At 38.4% G+C, this 20,084-nt stretch overlaps 1 protein-coding gene across 1 annotated transcript in view; it reads left to right on the plus strand.

Annotated features, from left to right (window-relative positions):
* The window catches only part of CNTNAP5 (contactin associated protein family member 5), a 974,910-nt gene that overhangs the window by 586,989 nt on the left and 367,837 nt on the right, over positions 1 to 20,084 (plus strand).

The raw sequence follows: 20,084 nt of genomic DNA on the forward strand, positions 1-20,084 counted from the left end.
ATAGGGTAACCCTTTTTTTTTTCTCCCTCTGTTTACCTTTTTAAATTTCTCTTGAGTCTTGTATGTTGAGATCAAATTTTCTGTTCAGTTCTGGTCTTTTCACCAGGAAAGATTGAAAGTCCCCAATGTCATTAAATGTCCACCATTTTCTCTGAAAGAAAATGCACATTTTTGCTGGGTAATAGATTCTTGGCTGCAATCCAAGCTCCTTTGCCTTCCGGAATATCGTATTCCTTGCCTTGCGGTCCTTTAATGTTGAAGCTGCCAGGTCCTGAGCAATCCTGACAGTGGCTCCAAGATATTTAAATTGCTTCTTTCTGGCTGCTTGGAGTATTTTCTCCTTCACCTGATAATTCTGGAATTTGCCTACAATATTCCTTGAAGTTTTCCTTTTGGGGTCTCTTTCAGGAGGTGATCGGTGGATTCTTTCAATGATGATTTTATCCTATGATTCTATGATATCAGGGCAGTTCTCCTTAATAATTTCCTGGAATATGGTGTCTAGATTCTTTTTCTGGTCATGGCTTTCAGGCAGTCTAATGATTCTCAAATTGTCTCTCCTTGATCTGTTTTCCAGATCAGCTGTCTTTCCAATTAGGTATTTCAGATTTTCTTCTATTTTTTCATTTTTTTGATTCTGCTTTACTGATTCCCGGTGGATTCCTTATCTTCCAACTGTCCCATTTTAATTTTTAAGGCATTGTTTTCTTCAGTGAGATTATGTACCTTCTTTTCCATTTGGCCAAGTTAATTTTTTAAGGTATTATTTTCTTCAGTGAGATTATGCACCTTTTTTTCCATTTGGCCAAATGAATTTTTTAAGGCTTTGTTTTTTTCAGTGAAATTATGTGCTTCCTTTTCCGAGCTGCTGATTCTTTTTTCATTGTTTTCTTGTTTTGCTTTCATTTGTCTCCCCATTTTTAATTCTACCTCTCTCAATTGATTTTTAAAATCCTTTTTGAGCTCTTCCAGGAAGGCTTTTTGTTCTTGAGACCAATTCACCTTCCCTCATGAGGCTTCAGATTTAGGCAATTTGAGGCTATTGTCCTCATCTGAGTTTGTGTTGGCTTCTTCCCTCTTTATACAGAAGCTCTCAATGGAGAGGGCACTTTTTTGCTTCTTACTCATTATTGCAGCTTATTTATTTATTTTTTAAGTTGAGGTCTGCTCTGGGGGCACCAGGGTCCCTGTTTTAGGGTTCTTGTGCAGGGGTATAGGTGCTATGTGACCGGCTTTTTACTCTGAGGACTTTATGGTGTGTGGAGATCCCCCCACCCTACACTTCCTGTCTGATTGCTATCCGCCAGCCAGGTGCCCGACGCGGGCGCCCGATTCCACCTGACCTGTTCGTGGCCCTCTCGGCTGGTGCTGGTAGGTTTTTCCACTGTCCTTCTTGGCCACCATATTTTTGAACCAGGTTCCAGGGGCCTCAGTTGTTTGGCTATGGCCCACAGCTCCTGCTGACTTGCCCCGACCCCCTCGGTGCTGGGTTGCTGCCCTTTGCTGGGCCTCCCTTTTGCCTGAGTCAGACCGACCTTTTCCTGAAGTCTTCTAAATTATCTCTGGTTGGAGTACTGTGTCTCTCTGTCTCTTTGCAGGTTCTGTAGTTTCAGAATCTGTCCAGAGGCTTGATTTAATGTTCTTTTTGAGGGAACAGAAGGAGAGCTCGGGCGGCTTGCTGCTTCCTCTCCGCCATCTTGAGTCGTTGCCGAAAGAGGCAATTTTAAGGATAATGTTAAGGAAAGTCTCCCCGTATAATTAAAGCCATCAAAATGTGGAATGAGCTCTCTCAGAATGCCAAGGGTTTCCCCTTAAACAAAAGTTTTCAAGCAGAATTTAGGTGACAATTTATCAGATTTGTTTCAGAATTCATCTCCTTCTATTATCCCCCATCTCTTCCAACTTGTAACTTTGTGATGTTGTAACAACATACTTCTACTATTCTTCTCTTGGGATCTTTGCAGTTATGAGTAACAGCAGCATATATATTTCATTTCACTCATCCTTGTGTTTTCCAGGGTAGCCCCTCACATTTAGAATCTTTTCCCTATTCATGCCTACCTTTGGGAACTCATGGTTCCATCCAAGTATCAGATAAAGGGGAAACTTCTTTACTAATCTCCCTCCAAAATATTTTGTGTCTTAAGTTTCACAAAGCACATTCTATAAACTGTCTCAATTGAGCCTATCACAGTGCTGTGCAGAAGATAGTGAAAATATTGTCATTCCCTTTTTTAAAAATAAGGAAACTGAAGTCTTCGTAGTTATGTCAACGCATGTTAGTCAACGTTCTGTGACTAATAATGAGGGCAGAGTTAAGATTTGAACCCAGTTCTTTAGAGTCAAAGTCAACTACTACTATCCTGCTTTGGGACTAACATCACATTTCTTCTGTCCCTCTGGTTGAATTGGGGTTTCTGTATAAATTATTAACCCTGGCTAGGTCTCTTATATTATGGATTTTTTGTTGTTGTTAAGTCATTTCACTCATTTCCAACTCTTCATGACACATTTGAGTTTATTTGGTAAAGATTCTGGAGTAGTTTACTATTTCCTCTATACATTAGGGATAAGGAGAATAAAAAATTTAAAAAAGAGTTGGTTTTAAAAAAGGTAGCATAATGTAATAGATTGAGAACTGGCATACATACATGTTGGAGAAACCTGGGTTCTGTTAAGGGCTAAAATTCTAGCTAAACTGTCTAAAATATCTAATGAGTGGTTACCAATAAATTATAAGCTTTAGCAAGAGTTAGACTTTTAAGCATTTATTAAGGAGAATAAGAATTTGGTAAAGAGAGAGAGAAAAGGCCTAGATTCCTATCTATTAAAGGGAGAGCGCATTTCTAGCTCCCCTCTCCACCAGCATCCTCAGGAAAGAGAGTGAGACCGAGCGCCAGTCTCTTCCTTCTTCCTCCCACTACCCATGTCACTTCCTGATGCCAAAGAAAAGAAAAGGTCTTGCCCTCAAAGACCTTCGCTTCATGGGCGGATCTCTTCTGCAGTAAGTCTCCAGCAGATGGCGTCATTCCAATCGTTACAGTTCAAATACTGCTTATGCCACATGTTGGATGTTTGACCTTGGGCAAGTTATTTAAACTCTCAGTGTTGTTAACCAGAGGCATCAAGCTCAAATAGCAAAGGTGGAGGGGGGCAGCTAGGTGGAGCAGTGGATAAAGCACTGGCCTTGGATTCAGGAGAACTTGAGTTCAAATCCAGCCTCAGACACTTGACACTTAACTAGCTATGTGACCCTGGGCAAGTCATTTAACCCTCATTGCCCTGAAAAAAAAAAAAAAAAGGTGGAGGGGCAGAGTCATTAAAACCAAACATCACTATGGGCCACATATTGATTTAGAAAGTCACATATTAACATTATCTAGGTTTTATTGTATTGTATCTTTATTATGCTAAATATTTCCCAATTACATTTTAATCTGGTTCCCATGGCACTCAGGAGTGTTCTGGGCCACATTCTTTCCTAGGACCTTATGTGTGACACCTCTGATTTAGACAATTTCTCCTCACCAGGGGCTCTCTGAACAAAAATAAACCAACAAAAAGGAGATGCGTTAACATGGAAAAAAATGAAGAGATTAAAAATCCATTGTACCAGGATAAACCTTGCAAATGATTTGGGATTTTTTTAAAACAAGCTCTTTCTTCCAATATTTCCTATCCTTTATTTCTCCCCAGCATCTCTCATATTTAATATGTTCTGAACATAGTAGAGTTTCCATCGTTGCCAGAGTGTTGCATGCTAACAGTACCTGGCCACCTATGATTCTGTACTTGTTTCTTCTGTTGTTAATAGTGTGTGTGTGTGTGTGTGTGTGTGTGTGTGTGTGTGTGTGTGTGTATGTATGTTTGGGAGATTACCTTACATGAAGGCAACCTCAAATTGAAGTCTGAAAGATCCTTTTACAAAATAGCCACATTGTCATAGCTCTTTCTTTCCTTCTCCTTCAACAATAATGTATTTTCCTTGCACCTAGGCCCTGTTCCATCAAATCAATAACACTTAGAAGTTTGTGTTACAAGATCAATGTTTAATTTTCACCGACTTTTGGATTTGTCCATCATTTATGATTTTTTTTTTTTGGATCAGGACTCAAGGACTGTTTGTCTTCCATTGCCTCTGTGATTACTTGTTCCACCCCTTTTCCTTATTCTGGGTCAAATTTCCCTCTTTCCAATATCAAATTTTCTATTCATTAATTATGAGTTCATTACTGCTCCTGCAGCAACTCCTGAGGGGGTTAGGTCCCAGAGAAGAAGGAAAGAAGGTGGAAAAGGGCGAGGTCCTTTGCCTTGTTTTATTTTAGATATTGACATTTAAGCCTCCACTTCTCTGACTATGCCTGACCTTTGTAATGCTAAGAAAAGAGACTGTCAATTTAGGGAAGAAATCCTTCAGAGTCAGGCAGTGTTTCTCTTCCCAAACATTACAATTGGATATTGAAATGCAAATATTGTTTGTCTAGAGCCACTGACAAAAAATAAACATATTTTATGTTTTCAAACACAACACAAATTTGCCTGTGTATATGCATGCAGTTATCACCCATTCAGAGAGAAGCTGCAGTGAGTGGTTTTGTCAAACATCTAAACTGAAGCTTGTTATCCATGTGAAAATAGCCCATAATCCATTTCTAAAACCCCTTACAATTTTCTTTCTCTTATCACCCTCAGTATTATGCCACTTTCTCTCTCTCTTTTGGCAGTATGCTCTGGTTTCATTAAAACACATCAAAGCATACATAATGGAGTAGGTAGGGAAGCTGAAATTGAGGTCTTTCCAATATTGCAGTCAGAAGATTCCTAATGTATAATTGTTGGGTATGATTGAAGTTAATAGATTATCTTCTAACTATGAAACTGATTTTACACTGAAGCTATTATGAGTTGCCAAAGAAATATGTCTATCTAGTTAGCTTTAAAACCTGCTGTCTGGTACCTGAATGCTGAAATAATGTTGATGACACCACATAGTGCCTATCAGAGTTTTGGCCCAAGGAGGGAAAGTACAAAGGTGATGGCATTAAGTGTTTGGGAAGCCCTACGAACATAATAGTTCATTTTGACCTGCTAGATAACCACCAAGTAAATCAACACTTTGCTCCATGCCTAAAAAAGAACTTTAGAGCTATATGTGTTACCCACTAAATTGACTTTATAAAAATGTAATAGAAATGTCAGGAAATCAAATTATTGATTTTTAAAAGTTCCCCTAGAATTTGAATATATGCTCATCAAATATGTTGATTTTCCCAAATTAGGTGAGATAATACTGTGGAAGGCAAGAAGATAAGTACCAATAATTTTGGTAAATTGGAAAAAATGTTCATGCAAAACAAGATAAAATTCATTTGATATAAATACAAAAAAGTAGAGGGGAAATATTCTCTTGTCTTTGGTTCCTCAAATTATATTATCACAGGCTGCCAAGCGGTGAAAGGGGAATTGGGTTTAGTGTATTGGATCAGCTTCCTCACCCCATGTTGCTAAATGAATCAATACAAGCAGGAAGAGGCCTGTGTGGGTATGAGTTCCAAAGAGAAGGAATTTGTCTTCTTTTTGAATCTTAATGTTGAACCAGTCGTTACTAAAAATGCTATTGTGGGTGTGGGGAGAAGCCTTCATGTTATTGGATTACATTAAAAGGGATGGGAAAAGTAAGACTGAAGAAAAAAAAAGTCCTCTCACTGTATTCTAGATTGTTCATATTGTCATGGGGCGCAGAGCACCCCAGAATTTCTCTGGGGCACACTGAGGAATCTTCTCCTTGAGAAACTAAACCAGAGGACAGATAAGGCCTAGAGGAACCAAATCAGACTGAGCTAGCTTGGGATTCCTACCCTTCATTCCTGTCTCCCTTATCCTGGGGAGATAAGTTTGGGTGTGGCTTTGGCCTTTGTGTTCTGAAGAGGGATCCGTAGCCACCCCTCACCCAATTCCTCTAGTCACTACTAGTGGGGGATGGTCCTCCACTCCTCACCCAATTCCCCCAGCTACCCCCAGTGGGGGATGGTCCACCTTCATTAAAGGAACTTTTCACGGGCAGATGGTCCACCCCCATCAGTCCTCTATAAAAGTACCTTCCAGTCTCCTGTTCGAGGAGATTTGGTACCTCTGAGCCATGTGCTTTATGCCAAATCTCCCCATGAAAAGTCTAAGGATTTCTTTCATGGTTTCCCTCCCCCCACCCCACCCTTCCCTTGCTCCTAAATAAACTATCACCTTGTTCTAACTAAGTTTTGTGTGCAAGAGGGTGTAATTCTTTAAAGAGGAATTCCCAAGAACCCCAACTCCCACCAACCCGTATCCCATTTTCCCATTATATCAATATCTTTATTAGAATTGTATGTCCAGTGTTAGTTACTGAATTTTAAGGGGAAAAACATTGTTCCAGAAACATGAGCTGATTAGAAGAAAGATATCTTAAATCTTCCTTCTAGGGAGATGTCTGTTAGCTCCCATTTATATCAAATATATGAATAAAATCATATTGAATTGATATAGTGGGAAAATGGGGTACGGGTTGGGGTTGGGGTTCTTGGGAATTCCTCTTTAAAGAATTACACCCTCTTGCACACAAAACTTAGTTAGAACAAGGTGATAGTTTATTGAGGAGCAAGGGAAGGGAAGGGTGGGGGGAGGGAAACCATGAAAGAAATCCTTAGACTTTTCATGGGGAGATTTGGCATAAAGCACATGGCTCAGAGGTACCAAATCTCCTCGAACAGGAGACTGGAAGGTACTTTTATAGAGGACTGATGGGGGTGGACCATCTGCCCGTGAAAAGTTCCTTTAGTGAGAGAGGACCATCCCCCACTGGTGGTAGCTGGGGGAATTGGGTGAGCAGTGGAGGACCATCCCCCACTGGTAGTGACTAAAGGAATTGGGTGAGGGGTGGCTATGGATCCCTCTTCAGGACACAAAGGCCGAAGCCACACCCAAACTTATCTCCCCAGGATAAGGGAGACAGGAATGAAGGGTAGGAATCCCAAGCTAGCTCAGTCCTATTTGGTTCCTCTAGGCGTTATCTGTCCTCTGGTTTAGTTTCTCAAGGAGAAGATTCCTCAGTGTGCCCCAGAGAAATTCTGGGGTGCTCTGCGCCCCATGACAGAATCAAATCCCAGCTTTGCTATTCATGATGACTGTGATCTTGGATAAGTCAGTTAACTTTTCTAGGACAGTTTCCATATCTGTAAAATGAAAGAATTGGATTAGATGACCTCTAAGCTCCCTTTTAACTCTTGTGGAAATTTATTTTGATTTGGGGACCCTACCTTTAGGCTGAGATTAGAAAGCCTTAGGCCCTCAGGGTCTCCCCCCTCCTCCTCAGCTTCAGCTGAGCGAAAAAGCCCCATGGTCAGACAGCTGGGGGAAAAAAAAAAGCCCCCAGCTCTGACCTGAGTGGAGCTATCTGAAGGATCCCGGATGGCCTGTGCTGAGGCATAAGGCTCGAGAGCACCCCCCCCCCACCAGCTGCAGCTCTGGCTGGCAGATTAGCTTGGTCTGTGGGGGCGAAGGAAGCCCTGAGATTTGAGTGGAGAGAAGAAAAGGTATATATAGAGCTGGGAGACGGACGAGGAGGAGTTCGGCTGACTTAAGGAGGAAGGAGACTAGAGGGAGATGGACTAGAAAAAGAAGGAGCGAGGACAGACTAGATAGAGAGACAAGATTAAGAGGAGTAAGACTGACTAGAGCAAGGGAAGCTGACTAGGAGAGACGGACTAGAGGAAGGAGACTCGAGGAAGGACTAGGAGAGAGGCTGACTAGAGGGGAGCCCGGACAAGGACGGAGGAGAGTTCGGTTCTGAAAAGGAGATACCGGGCTGACAAGGTTATGGGCTTTAATACAAACCAGGGAAAGTGTAACTTGCCCTGAGGCTGGAGGCGGCTAAGGCCCTTATTGTATTCAAGAAGTTCAAAGAGACTCAGTGGAAAGACCGCAGGAAAGCAGTCAGGTTGTACACTTTATTTCCCTGTATTCCTAATTTTAAATAGTATCTCATAAATAAACTCTGCTTTGATTATTTGGTTAAGAGGCTTCTTAATCTTTAGTCTATCAGTTTGGGAGCAGTGTGGTGGAACTTTATAAATGGCCCACATTAAATTAACGAAGTCAGATAGCCAAATAGTCAAAAGTCCCCAGTTTAGTCCTCCAGTCAGATTAGCCCCCCAAATTAGGCTAGTCATTTAAAAATATTTCAACATTTGAATGGCAACCCAGATGGGGCTTACAGCCCAATTATATTTTTTCTAAATTTATAATTTTTCATATAATCATAATTTTTCATAAGTCCAGTTATAATTTTTCCAGGTTAGTTATAGTTATTAATAATTAATTTTTTTTACAATACTCTAAACCCCAAATCCTATGATCTTTTCAACCAAGGGTATTCAAGGAGGACTAACACCTCTGGTGTGAGGGCCTACTGAGCCCTTTTCATTTGTTTGTGTTTGTTTTTGTGAATCAATTGGGATTAAGTGATTTGCCAAGGTCACACAGCTAGTAAGTGTCAAGTGTTTGAGGCTGCATTAGAACTCAGGTCCTCCTGATTCCAGTGCCAATACTCTATCCACTGCACCACCTAGCTCCCTGAATCATTTTTGTTTCTTTGTGTTTGTTATTGCTGAGCCCTTTTCAAGCTTGGTCATCTACCTTTGGTGTCGATCTGTCACCTACCTGTCACTTGTGACTCTAAGAAGCTGTAGCATTTAAGGCAGCCACAGTGATAAAACTTTCTAGGGACAGGGTCTAAACCGGGCAGATGGTAAGAGACAGGACTCAAATCTGTCAGTGAGTTAGGGGAATGTCTACCTTAAGCATGTGAAAACTTTTCTAGGCAGAACGGGCAGATGAGAATAATTTATTCCAACAGTCATGAAGGTGGTTGAAGTAGGAGCTATGGATTACTTAGAGGTTGGTCAGACACTGAAGATGCCAAGGCCACCCACTGCATCCTTGCCCATCACCAGTCATCTTGGCTTTTGTCTTACCTTTAGACTTTGATGACTCTGGAAGCAAGAGTGAGGCTGACTACTGTGCGTGACTCTGCTTCACATAAATGCAATTCACTGGCAAGTTAAGATATCACAACCAAGAAAGATGTCATTGGTTGCCTTCCAAAATAAAGGATGAATAGCAATTCCAACAACAACTACTATGAGTACTACTACTACTACTACTACTACTACTACTAGTACTAGTACTACTACTACTACTTGCTACTAGCTTTCATATCATGTTTACTATGTGCCAGGCACTGTGCTAAGTGCTGTACAATTATTATCTCATTTGATTCTCACAAGTAGGCACTGTTATTATCTTCATTTTAGAGATAAGGGAATGGAGACAGAGTTTAAATGACTTAACTAGGGTAACACATTTAGTAAGTGTCTGAGGACAGAAGAGAACTCAGGAATTCCTGAAACCAATCCAACCATTCTATCCACTCTGTCACCTAAGTGTTTAAATATGATTTCAGTATTAGAAGTAAACATTGGCAAAATGGTTAAAAAGAATTAGCATATTCCTTTGAATATGTATATATTTATGTGCGTATATATACATACATACATATATATGTGTGTGTATATATACACACATGTGTATATATACATACACATATATACACACACATATGTACTTTACATACATACAATAAATATATATGCTTTTAAGAATATGGTTAGGCATGAGACACTAAGAAAACTACATTATCACTTCTGAAAAAAATAATTGCACCATCAAAAATATTATTTCTTTAAAGTAGATGTGTCAAATTCATGTTAACCCACAAAATACCCAAGGGGGACCAGAACTAGATTAAAATGTAATAAGGAAATGTTTAACAAAATAGATAAAATTACAATACAACATAAATAATACTAATTTCTAGTTTTCTAAGTCAATACATGCCTACAGTATCCATTTCTATTTGAGTTTGACAATACTGCTCTAAAATACCTCCCCCCCAACAAAATTTCTTAAATGGAGGTGATTGGTCCACCATACAATGATATTTGACATGATAATATATCTTTATATATACTTTATATATATATATTCCTGTTTCATCTTAAAACACAGATATGCATGTATATATAATATATATGTGTGTGTACATATATATGTATAAATATACAGGGGTTTGTATATGTATATGTAAATATGTGTATAGGTTTATGTATATATACATACTGAATATATGTAAAAATTCTTATAGCATAATATATCTATATCTATAATTTATATCTTTATCATCATCATCTTGTTTTTTGGAGACAATTGGGGTTAAGTGACTTGCCCAGAGTCACACAGCTAGTAAGGGTCAATTATCTGAATCCAGATTTAAACTCAGGGCCGGCACTCTATCCACTGTGCCACCTAGCTGCTCCTATCTTTATCTATATCAAGCATAAAATGGTGCCATACATAGCAAAATATTGACAGCATTGTTTTTTGTATAGTATTCTCTCTAACTAGCTTCTATCATCTTTAACTTGTCTACCAGTCTTCTTGGTTACCTCATATCCTCTCAGCCACCTATAGTGAACTCGACTAGATCCTATGAGAAGGAGATCCTCAAGTCACTCCCCTTCCAAAAAAGGCCAATAAATTGTAAACTCATAAAATTTATTGAGAAACACATCATTTGCTCAGATTCTACCAATAAACACAATACTTACATACATGCACAAATATGGGTACAGGTATGAGTACATATAAGCACATATACCCATGTAACTAAACACACATATATACAATATACAAGTATGTATACATGTCTATATGTCTGTCCCCAAAACTCTTAAAGCATATTATTTATATAACAATTTATATAAAATATATGTAATTTATATATCTTATATATAATATGTATTATATATTTTATAACAATTTATATAAATATGTGTTACTAGTATATATTTATGTCATATAATTTATTACATATTTTACATGCATATAAATTCTGTCCAATGAGGTTTGGGGACAGCCTGTATGCATACATAATGACACACGATATACACTCATGCATATAGTGTACATGTGTGTGTATACTTATAAGTTCTGTGTACACATATGTGTATATGCATGTATGTACGTGCATATACATGTATAATATGCATATATACACACATCTGTGTTATCATATTTATGTATATTTGTGTTTGTCAGTAGAATCTGTGTTCAGTTCCACAGTCAATTTTTTGAAATTATAGTATATTGAACTTTTTTTTGAGTCATTTGTGGCTCTCCTTCCTATAGAATGTACATGAGCTTCCTGGTACCTAGCTGAGAGGATACAAGGTAACCAAGGAAACCAATAGACTGAAGTTCAAAGGGATAGAAGCTTGTTAGAGGAACTACTGAAAAACAAAACAAAACAAAAAAAACTTGCTTTCTTAGTATGTATGGCACCTTTCTATGCTTAATATACATGGGACGTATGCCTAAGAGTTGGATCTATGGTTCAAAGTGTCTTCACATAATCTCAAACTGCTTCCCAGAATAATTTAGTGGTATATTAGTGTGCATATCTTTACATAATCCCTTCAATGTCAGTAGCACATTCTGTAGTTATTTGTTGAAATCTTAGTGTTATTTGATTTGTATTTCTCTTATAACTTAGTGAACAGGAGCAACTTTCATATGATTGTTAATAGGTTGTATACTTGTATTAATTTTATATGATGAATTATGAAATTGATTTGAATATATACAATTCTTGCCTCCTTATCCTGAGCTCTTGCCTCAGACAACAAAATCGTACATTGTATCAATTTTTGGTCTTTATCCTTGGATATTTCATTTTACTACACCAAAACTGTCACTTTTTTATTCCTAGCACCACATAATATCTATCTCTAAAACCTTTGATGACTATCCTTTTCCCCTCTTACAGCCCTAGGTAGCTTCCTTGAGTTTCTTTGAGCAAGTATTTCCTAATTTCTTTATTTCTTTTTCTAGTCAGGCAACCTGGATGGGGTCTAAAGAGGAAAGAAAATATTTTATATGATTGACAAGAATTAAAGCAATATTCCAATGTCAATCATATAAAATATTTTGGGAAGGGGAGAGTGGAAATATGATAAAAGTTGTATTTGTATATTAGTAATTTAGTCAACAAGAACTGATTAAATGCTTACTACTACTTGTTTTGCAATGAACTAAGTGCTAGGGATACAGAAGAAAGGCACATACATGCTTTCTACCCACAAGGAGCTCATATCCTAATGGAGAAGATCACATGTACGTATAGGATTCTCTTGCTCTCCCGCTCGCGCTCTCCCGCTCGCCCTCGCTCGCACTCGCTCTCCCTCTTCTTCGCTCTCTCTCGCTCTCTCTCTCTCTCCCTCTCCCTCTCTCTCTCTCTCTCTCTCCCTCTCCCTCTCTCTCTCTCTCTCTCCCTCTCCCTCCCTCTCCCTCTCCCTCCCTCTCCCTCTTCTTCTCCCTCTCTCCCTCTCCATCTCCCTCTTCGCCTCTCGTTCCTTAATCCCCTTCCCATCCCTCTCCCTCTCTTGTCTCCCTATCCTGCTCCCTCTCTCTATCAAATAGGAGGAAATCTCAGAGAGAAGACATTAACAAATCAACAGTGGGAATGTGATACCTGTGGTACCTGGGAAAGATCTCTTCAAGAGGAAATAAATTGAGCTAAGTCATTAAGGAAGATAGGGAAACCAAGAGACAAATAGTCATCTCTTCATGACAAGAGTGGAACGAACACTAGTTACAAATTCAGGAGACCTGAGGATCTTTTTTTTTTCCAGCTTAAACACTAATTAACTATGTGATCTTGGGCAAATAACTTCTCCTTTGTTCATCTTTCAAAAGTGGGGAGGGGAATAATCTAATCTAACTCTGCTTTGTAACTCCTTAGATTCCTTTTTTTTTTTTTAATTTTTAGTGAGGCAATTGGGGTTAAGTGACTTGCCCAGGGTCACACAGCTAGTAAGTGTTAAGTGTCTGAGGCTGGATTTGAACTCAGGTACTCCTGACTCCAGGGCCGGTGCTCTATCCACTGCACCACCTAGCTGCCCCAACTCCTAAGATTCTTAATTCAGGCCCAAATCTAGAATAAACTGGGAAATATACAAATTTTAGCTATGCCATTCCTCTTATTTCAATCTTTCTCATTGCTCTAGGTCTTTTATTCGTAACCTCACTCTCTCATGACTCTCCTGACAGACCATCTATGTACTTAAAACTCACTCTTCTTTTATATTTAATAGTCTTCAATCATCTTTCCTAAAGGTTAGAATCTCTTTGCCTTCCTAATAAATCAAATGGCAAATCTTATTAAATTTATCAATTGTAATGGAGTCAGAAGAGCCTAGCGAATTTTTTGTTATCCATGTGCATGTAAACAGCCATGGGGTGGAGAGAACAGTCTTTGTTTTGTAATCCAAAAGAATATCTCAAAGTGAAAATTTTAGACAAGGAATTGAGTGAGTAGTATTATGGTAGATCCATGGAATCCTTCCTGGGGAGAGGGGATATTGACATTTGTTCTTTCTGGTACCCTTCAAGTCACCCTGAAAGGAAACTATTTACTTATAGGTTTAGTACATTAAAGTCCAGAGACCATTAACTTTTAGAGTCTAATGAAGTTCATGACCCTTCCATCCAATCAGAGGGGCAGAAGGGAGTGATGATGAGTGATACAGAGGCTTATTCAATTCTATAGGTTGAAGAGGTTTTCAATGATGAGATTCCTTAAACAAGGCAGAGATGTCAGAGAAGCCCCAAAGTAGTGCAAGAAGGGGAGAAATGAGGGATCAAAGTAGATAATCACTGTCATAATAATAAGCAAGACAACTAATACCTATATAGCTTTTACAACACATTATCTCATGCCTCACAACAACCTTCCAAGGCAGGAACTATACATATTTTTTTATCAATATTTTACATAGGAAGAAACTAAGGTTCAAAGAAGTTCGATGAATCATTTAGTATCACATAGCTTGCACATGGCAGAGGCAGAATTTACCCCTTTGTCTTCCTAGTTTTAAATCCATCACTTAAGCACTTCTGTTGTTGTTCATTTGTTTCAGTTGTATCCAACTCTTCATGACCCCATTTGAGGTTTTCATGGCAAAATGCCATTGCCATTTCCTTCACTAACTTTTTGTTTTAGGAGATATAGAACAGAGGGGGCAGCTAGGTGGCGCAGTGAATAAAGCAGTATATAAAGCACTGGCCCTGAATTCAGGAGGATCTTAGTTCAAATCCAGCTTCAGAAATTTGACACTTACTAGCTGTGTTACCCTGGCCAAGTCACTTAATCCTCATTGCCCAGCAAAAAGAGAGGGAAGAGGGAGGGAGATGGAACCAAGACAGAGTTAAGTGATTTGCCCAAGGTCACACAGATCATAAGAGGCTGAAGGCAAATTTGAATGCAGGAAAAGATGAGTCTTCCTGACTTCAGGATAGGCACTCTATCTACTATACCACATATCTGTCCTACTTAAGCACTTTGTCAACTTTAAAGTGTTGTCTGAACCCCTGGCTGTTATTATGTTACTTCCCTTCCTCTGGGTCTCATTGTCCTCTTCTGTAAAGTGAGGTGTTTGGTCTAAATAATATCTTGGTTTTCTTCCAGCTCAAACATTATATAGAATATGCCCTCAGTTATTCTTTAGTAGTAGTAGTAGAAGAAGAAGAGGAAGAAGAAGAAATTAAAAAACACTATGATATGTTTATATAGTGCTTTGCTATTTTATATACTGTCAGGAAAGAGATGTATTAGCAAAAAAGATGGAGTAATCATATTATGAGAGAAAGAATGACTAACGGACAACCCATGTGTTCCAATGTCAGCTCCACAATGTTGAGAGAAAACAAGCCAGGCCCCTAGCACATTAGGTGATAGACTTGTAGTGAACCAATGGGAGCCCATGAGCACAAATCTCAATACATTTTGGAGAGAATGACAATTGATTAGCTTATAGATTAATTTGAGTACTAGATCTTTCATTCAATTCTTGAAATAAACCTATGGGATACAAGGAAGTAAAGGGAAAGGAGATGGGAATAAGCATTTACATAGCACCTACTATGTTATAGTATGTTATAGGCACTATATCAAAGTACTTTTTATAATTTTTGTCTCATGATCCTCACAGAATTCCTATAAGGCAAGTGTTATAATTATTTCCATTTTACAATTGCGGAAACTGAGGCAAAGACTCTCATAGCTAGTAACTGTCTGAAGTCATATTTGAATTATGGTCTTTGTGACTTTAGGCCCAGCACAGTGCATAGGCATTTTTATTTCCATTTCACAGATGAGAAAACTGGAGCCCAGAGAGTTTAACTGACTTTTGAAGCATCACACAGCTGGTTAGTAGAAGATTTGGGAGTAGAACCCACTTTGACACTTAAAAGAATGCCCATTATCTCCAGTATAAATAGCTTAGGCAGGCTTAGGGTAGAAGCATAATCCATTTCCCCTTGGAGCAAATGCATTATGTCCTCACTTGTATCCATTCATGTGTAGCATATATGTTTTGGCTCACTGGCAGTTTAATCAGATGGAATAATACTCTTGTCCTAGGACCAACTGCTTATATTTCAGAGGGCCAATTTGCTTTCCACAGGTGAAGTGTTTTCCTGAGGTGTATTTCAGGCTGAAGAATAAGGAAGAAAATTAGACAGTACAGAACAAGGGGAAAGTTTTCATCGTCTCCCTCCCTGGGCTTAATTTGTTGCACTGTCAAGGGTGGCATGGCCTTCACAAAGGGCTTCCTGAGAAAAGAGGGAGGTATAGGTCAAGCTAGGGAGGGGAATTTGCATTGAGCTGTAGTAAGAAAGTTCTATGGACTTCAGGTCTCTCTGGACTAACTGCAGACAGCATAATCTCCCGCTAAATTGGGCCATTAAATAAAACTACTAAGTCATAAAGCTGTAGCATTGCCCTGAAATTAAAGCATTGTCACCTTTGCATGGTGAAGCAGTTTAAGGGGTACTTAGGGATGTTCTTTTCACATACCAGTGCCCCACTGCCAATTGACTGTAGTTTTGGTGGTACGTTAAGGTGGTGGTGTACCTCTATGAAGTTGCAGTAGTCTTTTGGCTATCCTGGGTGTTTTTATTTATTTTTTTTTTGAGAAGCAACAAAATGCCCATATCATATGCCCCAATTGTGCCTCCCATTTAGGCTATGTAAAGAGCCTACAAATCAGGACAGTAATTGACCATAAGTCAGAAATTCTAGACCTGAGAGACTTAAGACACTCAGTATAGGATCCATGGTATGAAAGTAGTAGGGTAGATAACAAGGTTCAGTGATCTAGATCATTGGAGGGCAGGTGGTAAAAAGATGGTAAGCAATATAATAGATATGATCCTAGTTATAATAATGTCAAAGAGCTAAAACAAGTACATATTAAAAAATGACTCATCTGTCAGAAAAGAAATAAAATGATCTTACAATTAGTCCTTTCCTACCCCTAAAGCAGATGTATGTCGATAACAAACACCAACAATTGATGAACACTATCAAACCTGTACAAAGTCACACATCCCTTGGTGTATTGGTTATTCTAACCTTGAAGCAAACATTAAGTATGAAATGAGAAGCAATGCCTGTCTCAACAAGCTCAGCCATGCTGTCTCCTTTGACCTCATTACAAAATATGTACCTCTTCTTTCCCAATCACCCATTCTGGGCAGCAAATAGGGACATATTGTTCTTTTTTTCAAGTTAAGTCATGTCTTCTTGTATATTTGAAGTTATAACACTCAATAGTATTACTAAAGTATTAATTAACCATTATGATCCATGAAAGATTATATTATATATTCTTCATTTAAAAATAGTATTAATAACTTCAGAGTTTCTAATTTCTCTTCAAAATACTGCTAACCAGATTTTAATGGGAAAGTGATACTAATAGAAATATGTCAATATAGAGTATTCATCATGTGAATTATACAGAAATTGTATTCTGTAGGAGATCAAATAAAAACAAAAGGACTTTTCTCTGTTTGGGAGATCAGGGAAGTATATGACATCCAGAGCACCTAATGATAAAAGATCATATATAACTAACTGTTATATTTTGTAGTTTAAGATCTAGGTGTTCTAGGCTGTGGCTCTAGGATCTAGGATTTCTTTTTAAAATAATTTTTGTAAAACCTATTTTATAGATGAATTTTGTATTATATTACCCTCTTTTTTGCTATATGTCTTTCCACTCTTAAGGATCTCATCTACACAGTGATCCATACCTAGTAACAGGAGAGGGGGAGAGGGAAACATGAGCAGGGGGGGAGGGAAGGAAGGAGAAGAAGAAGAGTAGAAAGGATGGAAGAGAGAAAGAAAGAAAAACAGATTAGTAAAATCAATTTATATGTGACTCCAAGATTTAAGAGAATGAGGTGATCAATGTGGTAATAAAAGGCTTCCTGGAGGAGGTAATACTTGACTGGGCATTGTAGGACAGGTATAATTTGCGTGGCAAGAAAGGTGAATTCATGAATGGAACAACAAAAGAAATATTATAGGGGAATAAAAGTGGATCAGTCTTGTACTGTTTGTGGGTTGGCAAGAAAGCTAAAGACCAGCAAAATAGTTTCCAAAGCCTGAACTTGGTATAGGCATGTACCTAAGAGCAAAAGAGCAGAACCAAGTTTAAATCTTGTCCCACAGAGCAGTTGCATGTTTACAATTGAACTCTTTTCTTGGCCCATGATTCTCTGGAGAGTGGAAGAATGGAAATAAACAGAAATTTCTGAATGGACAAATAATTCATCATTCTCATTTTCTCTGAAGGAGAGGAGAACAGAGAAACCATTTATCTGGTGATCCTTTTCCTCCATTATTATTCTGCTTATTTGTACTCATGTCACAGTAGCACCAATCAACCTGTTCTTCTCTTAGGTCTTTCAATGTTATATTTATGTGTGTTTTTAAATTAAGCTAGAAGATGCTAGGCAGGCAATCATCTGGGATAACTGATTCCAGGCATGCTACAGTTCAGTCAAGGTCCGTGTAGGTTTCAACATTCTTTGTTCAATTGGTTAGAGTTCTGAGCTGTTCCCTAGTCCAGTAGTTTCATTCAATCCTCTCAGGAGCCAACGAGCTTTGCTTATTGTCATGATCATAGCCTACACCCTGGCCACAATCTTGCAAAGGAGTACTTTTGGTGAAAGGGAGCATGGGACAGCAGAGTACAGAATAAATCTGCACAAACCCATCCCTCCTGCAGAAAGAATAACTGAAGGGCACACTAAAAAGGATGATTGACCAGCAATGTCTTTACATATAAGCTTCAGTCTATTAGTGTGTCCCTGGATTCAGCAATATGAGCTGAGTAACTAATAAAGAAGCATTAGTAGTGGATATAGGGGCAGCCTTTCTGTCCAGAAAAACTTTTTTTCCCCCATTTCTGATTAACTCTGACACAAATGACTATGGGTGAGTTACTTAAAGCTCTATGTGACCTAGACATCTTTCTTACACTGTAAATTACACATGAGTTTCCAATCTGCATTGGTGAAGGAAATTTTTACACTAGAAGTTTCTCTTTCTTATTAAATCACAGTTTTGAAACAACAGATAAAATGGTGACCCCAGATTAAGGAAATTATCCACTGACTGATATATCTGTAGTTTGATAGGTGATTGACTATATCTATCTTCATTATAAATAGACACATATAAGATACCTATCTATAGATATATTGGTCTCTATATAGCTATCTAGAAAGATTGATATATCTATAGATATCTAGATAAAGATATGTGTATATATATATATATATATATATATATGTATACATGTATATTTATCTCTGGATCTCTCTCTTCCTTCCCTTGCCTTCCCTTCCTTTGGACTTCTCTATCATACCCCCAGGAACTTGATCATCCTACAGAATTACATCAGCCTTTGTATTGAAGATTCATCAGTACCTTGAGTCCTCTCTACCCCTCTAGTTGGAGGGAGGAACAAAAAAGATCTCCATCATTCCCCTGTCTGGGTATTCTCTTCTCACCCCACTTTTTCAGCTTTGTTTTTTCGGTATTGCCTTCTCCCATTAGAATGTAAACTTCTTAATAGCATGGACTATGTCTTTCTTTTCCATATTTGCAGGTAGTACTTAGCACAGTTCCTAACACATAATAAGGGCTTAATAAACATTTATTGATTGATTATATGCACCACTATATTTCAAAAATCTATAATTTTATTATTGTCAGTAAAGCCTCCATGACACAAATCCCAACTATTCTATGCTTCCCTTCATAGAGTATCTATGCAATTTGCTCTTTTGGAAAAAAAAATTTTACCTGGTAGTCAACAATTTGCTAAATATCCTTTCTAAACTTAGCTATTTTGATCCTTGAGTGATAGATATTTAATCTGTTACTAGATGTGTACTCCAGAACTGATAGTTAGGAATTCCTGTCTGTGGGACTGTTTCAGTTGAGCACAGCAAGATGGAGGAGGGAATCATTTCTCAGAGAATCCAGCAAAGGCTGTGAGCTTAGGAGGAAACAAAATCCCAAAATGAATTCTGTGCTGGGTTGGGAGGAGGTTCCTACAGTTTTCTTTCTTTTCTCCTACCATCTACTATTTCTCTAGTTTGCTCCCTTTTTATTTCCTAAATGCAAATTTTTCTTCAGCCTTGTATATTTATATGTGTTCTTGTATAGTTACAGCAGGAATTGGATCAACTTGTCTCTTTTCTTACCTCCTCTAACCTCTGTCACCAATTACCCCATGCCTTCAACATCTCTAGGGTGTCCTCTTCTTACCCATCTTCCAGGAAGTTGCAAGATGTTAGAGAACTTCTACAGGTGAGATATAGAAATAGCATTTATCATGTCAAAAAGAAAGCCTTCCTTTCTAGGTGTGGCAAAATACAAGGTATACCACTCCAGTTGCAGATTGATCTATATTTGATGCCTGTCTTGGGGTATATTAGTCTGTTTAAAGAGGATTAACACCAACTGTATGAGAGCTTGCTGAGCCCTTTTCAGGCCTGCTCATCCACTTTTGGAGTCTATCTGTTACCCAACTCTCACCTGTGGTTCTAAGAAGTTGTAGCATGTACAGTGGCCA

Source organism: Dromiciops gliroides, chromosome 3, assembly GCF_019393635.1.
Source record: "Dromiciops gliroides isolate mDroGli1 chromosome 3, mDroGli1.pri, whole genome shotgun sequence".
NCBI classification, from domain to species: Eukaryota; Metazoa; Chordata; class Mammalia; order Microbiotheria; family Microbiotheriidae; genus Dromiciops; species Dromiciops gliroides.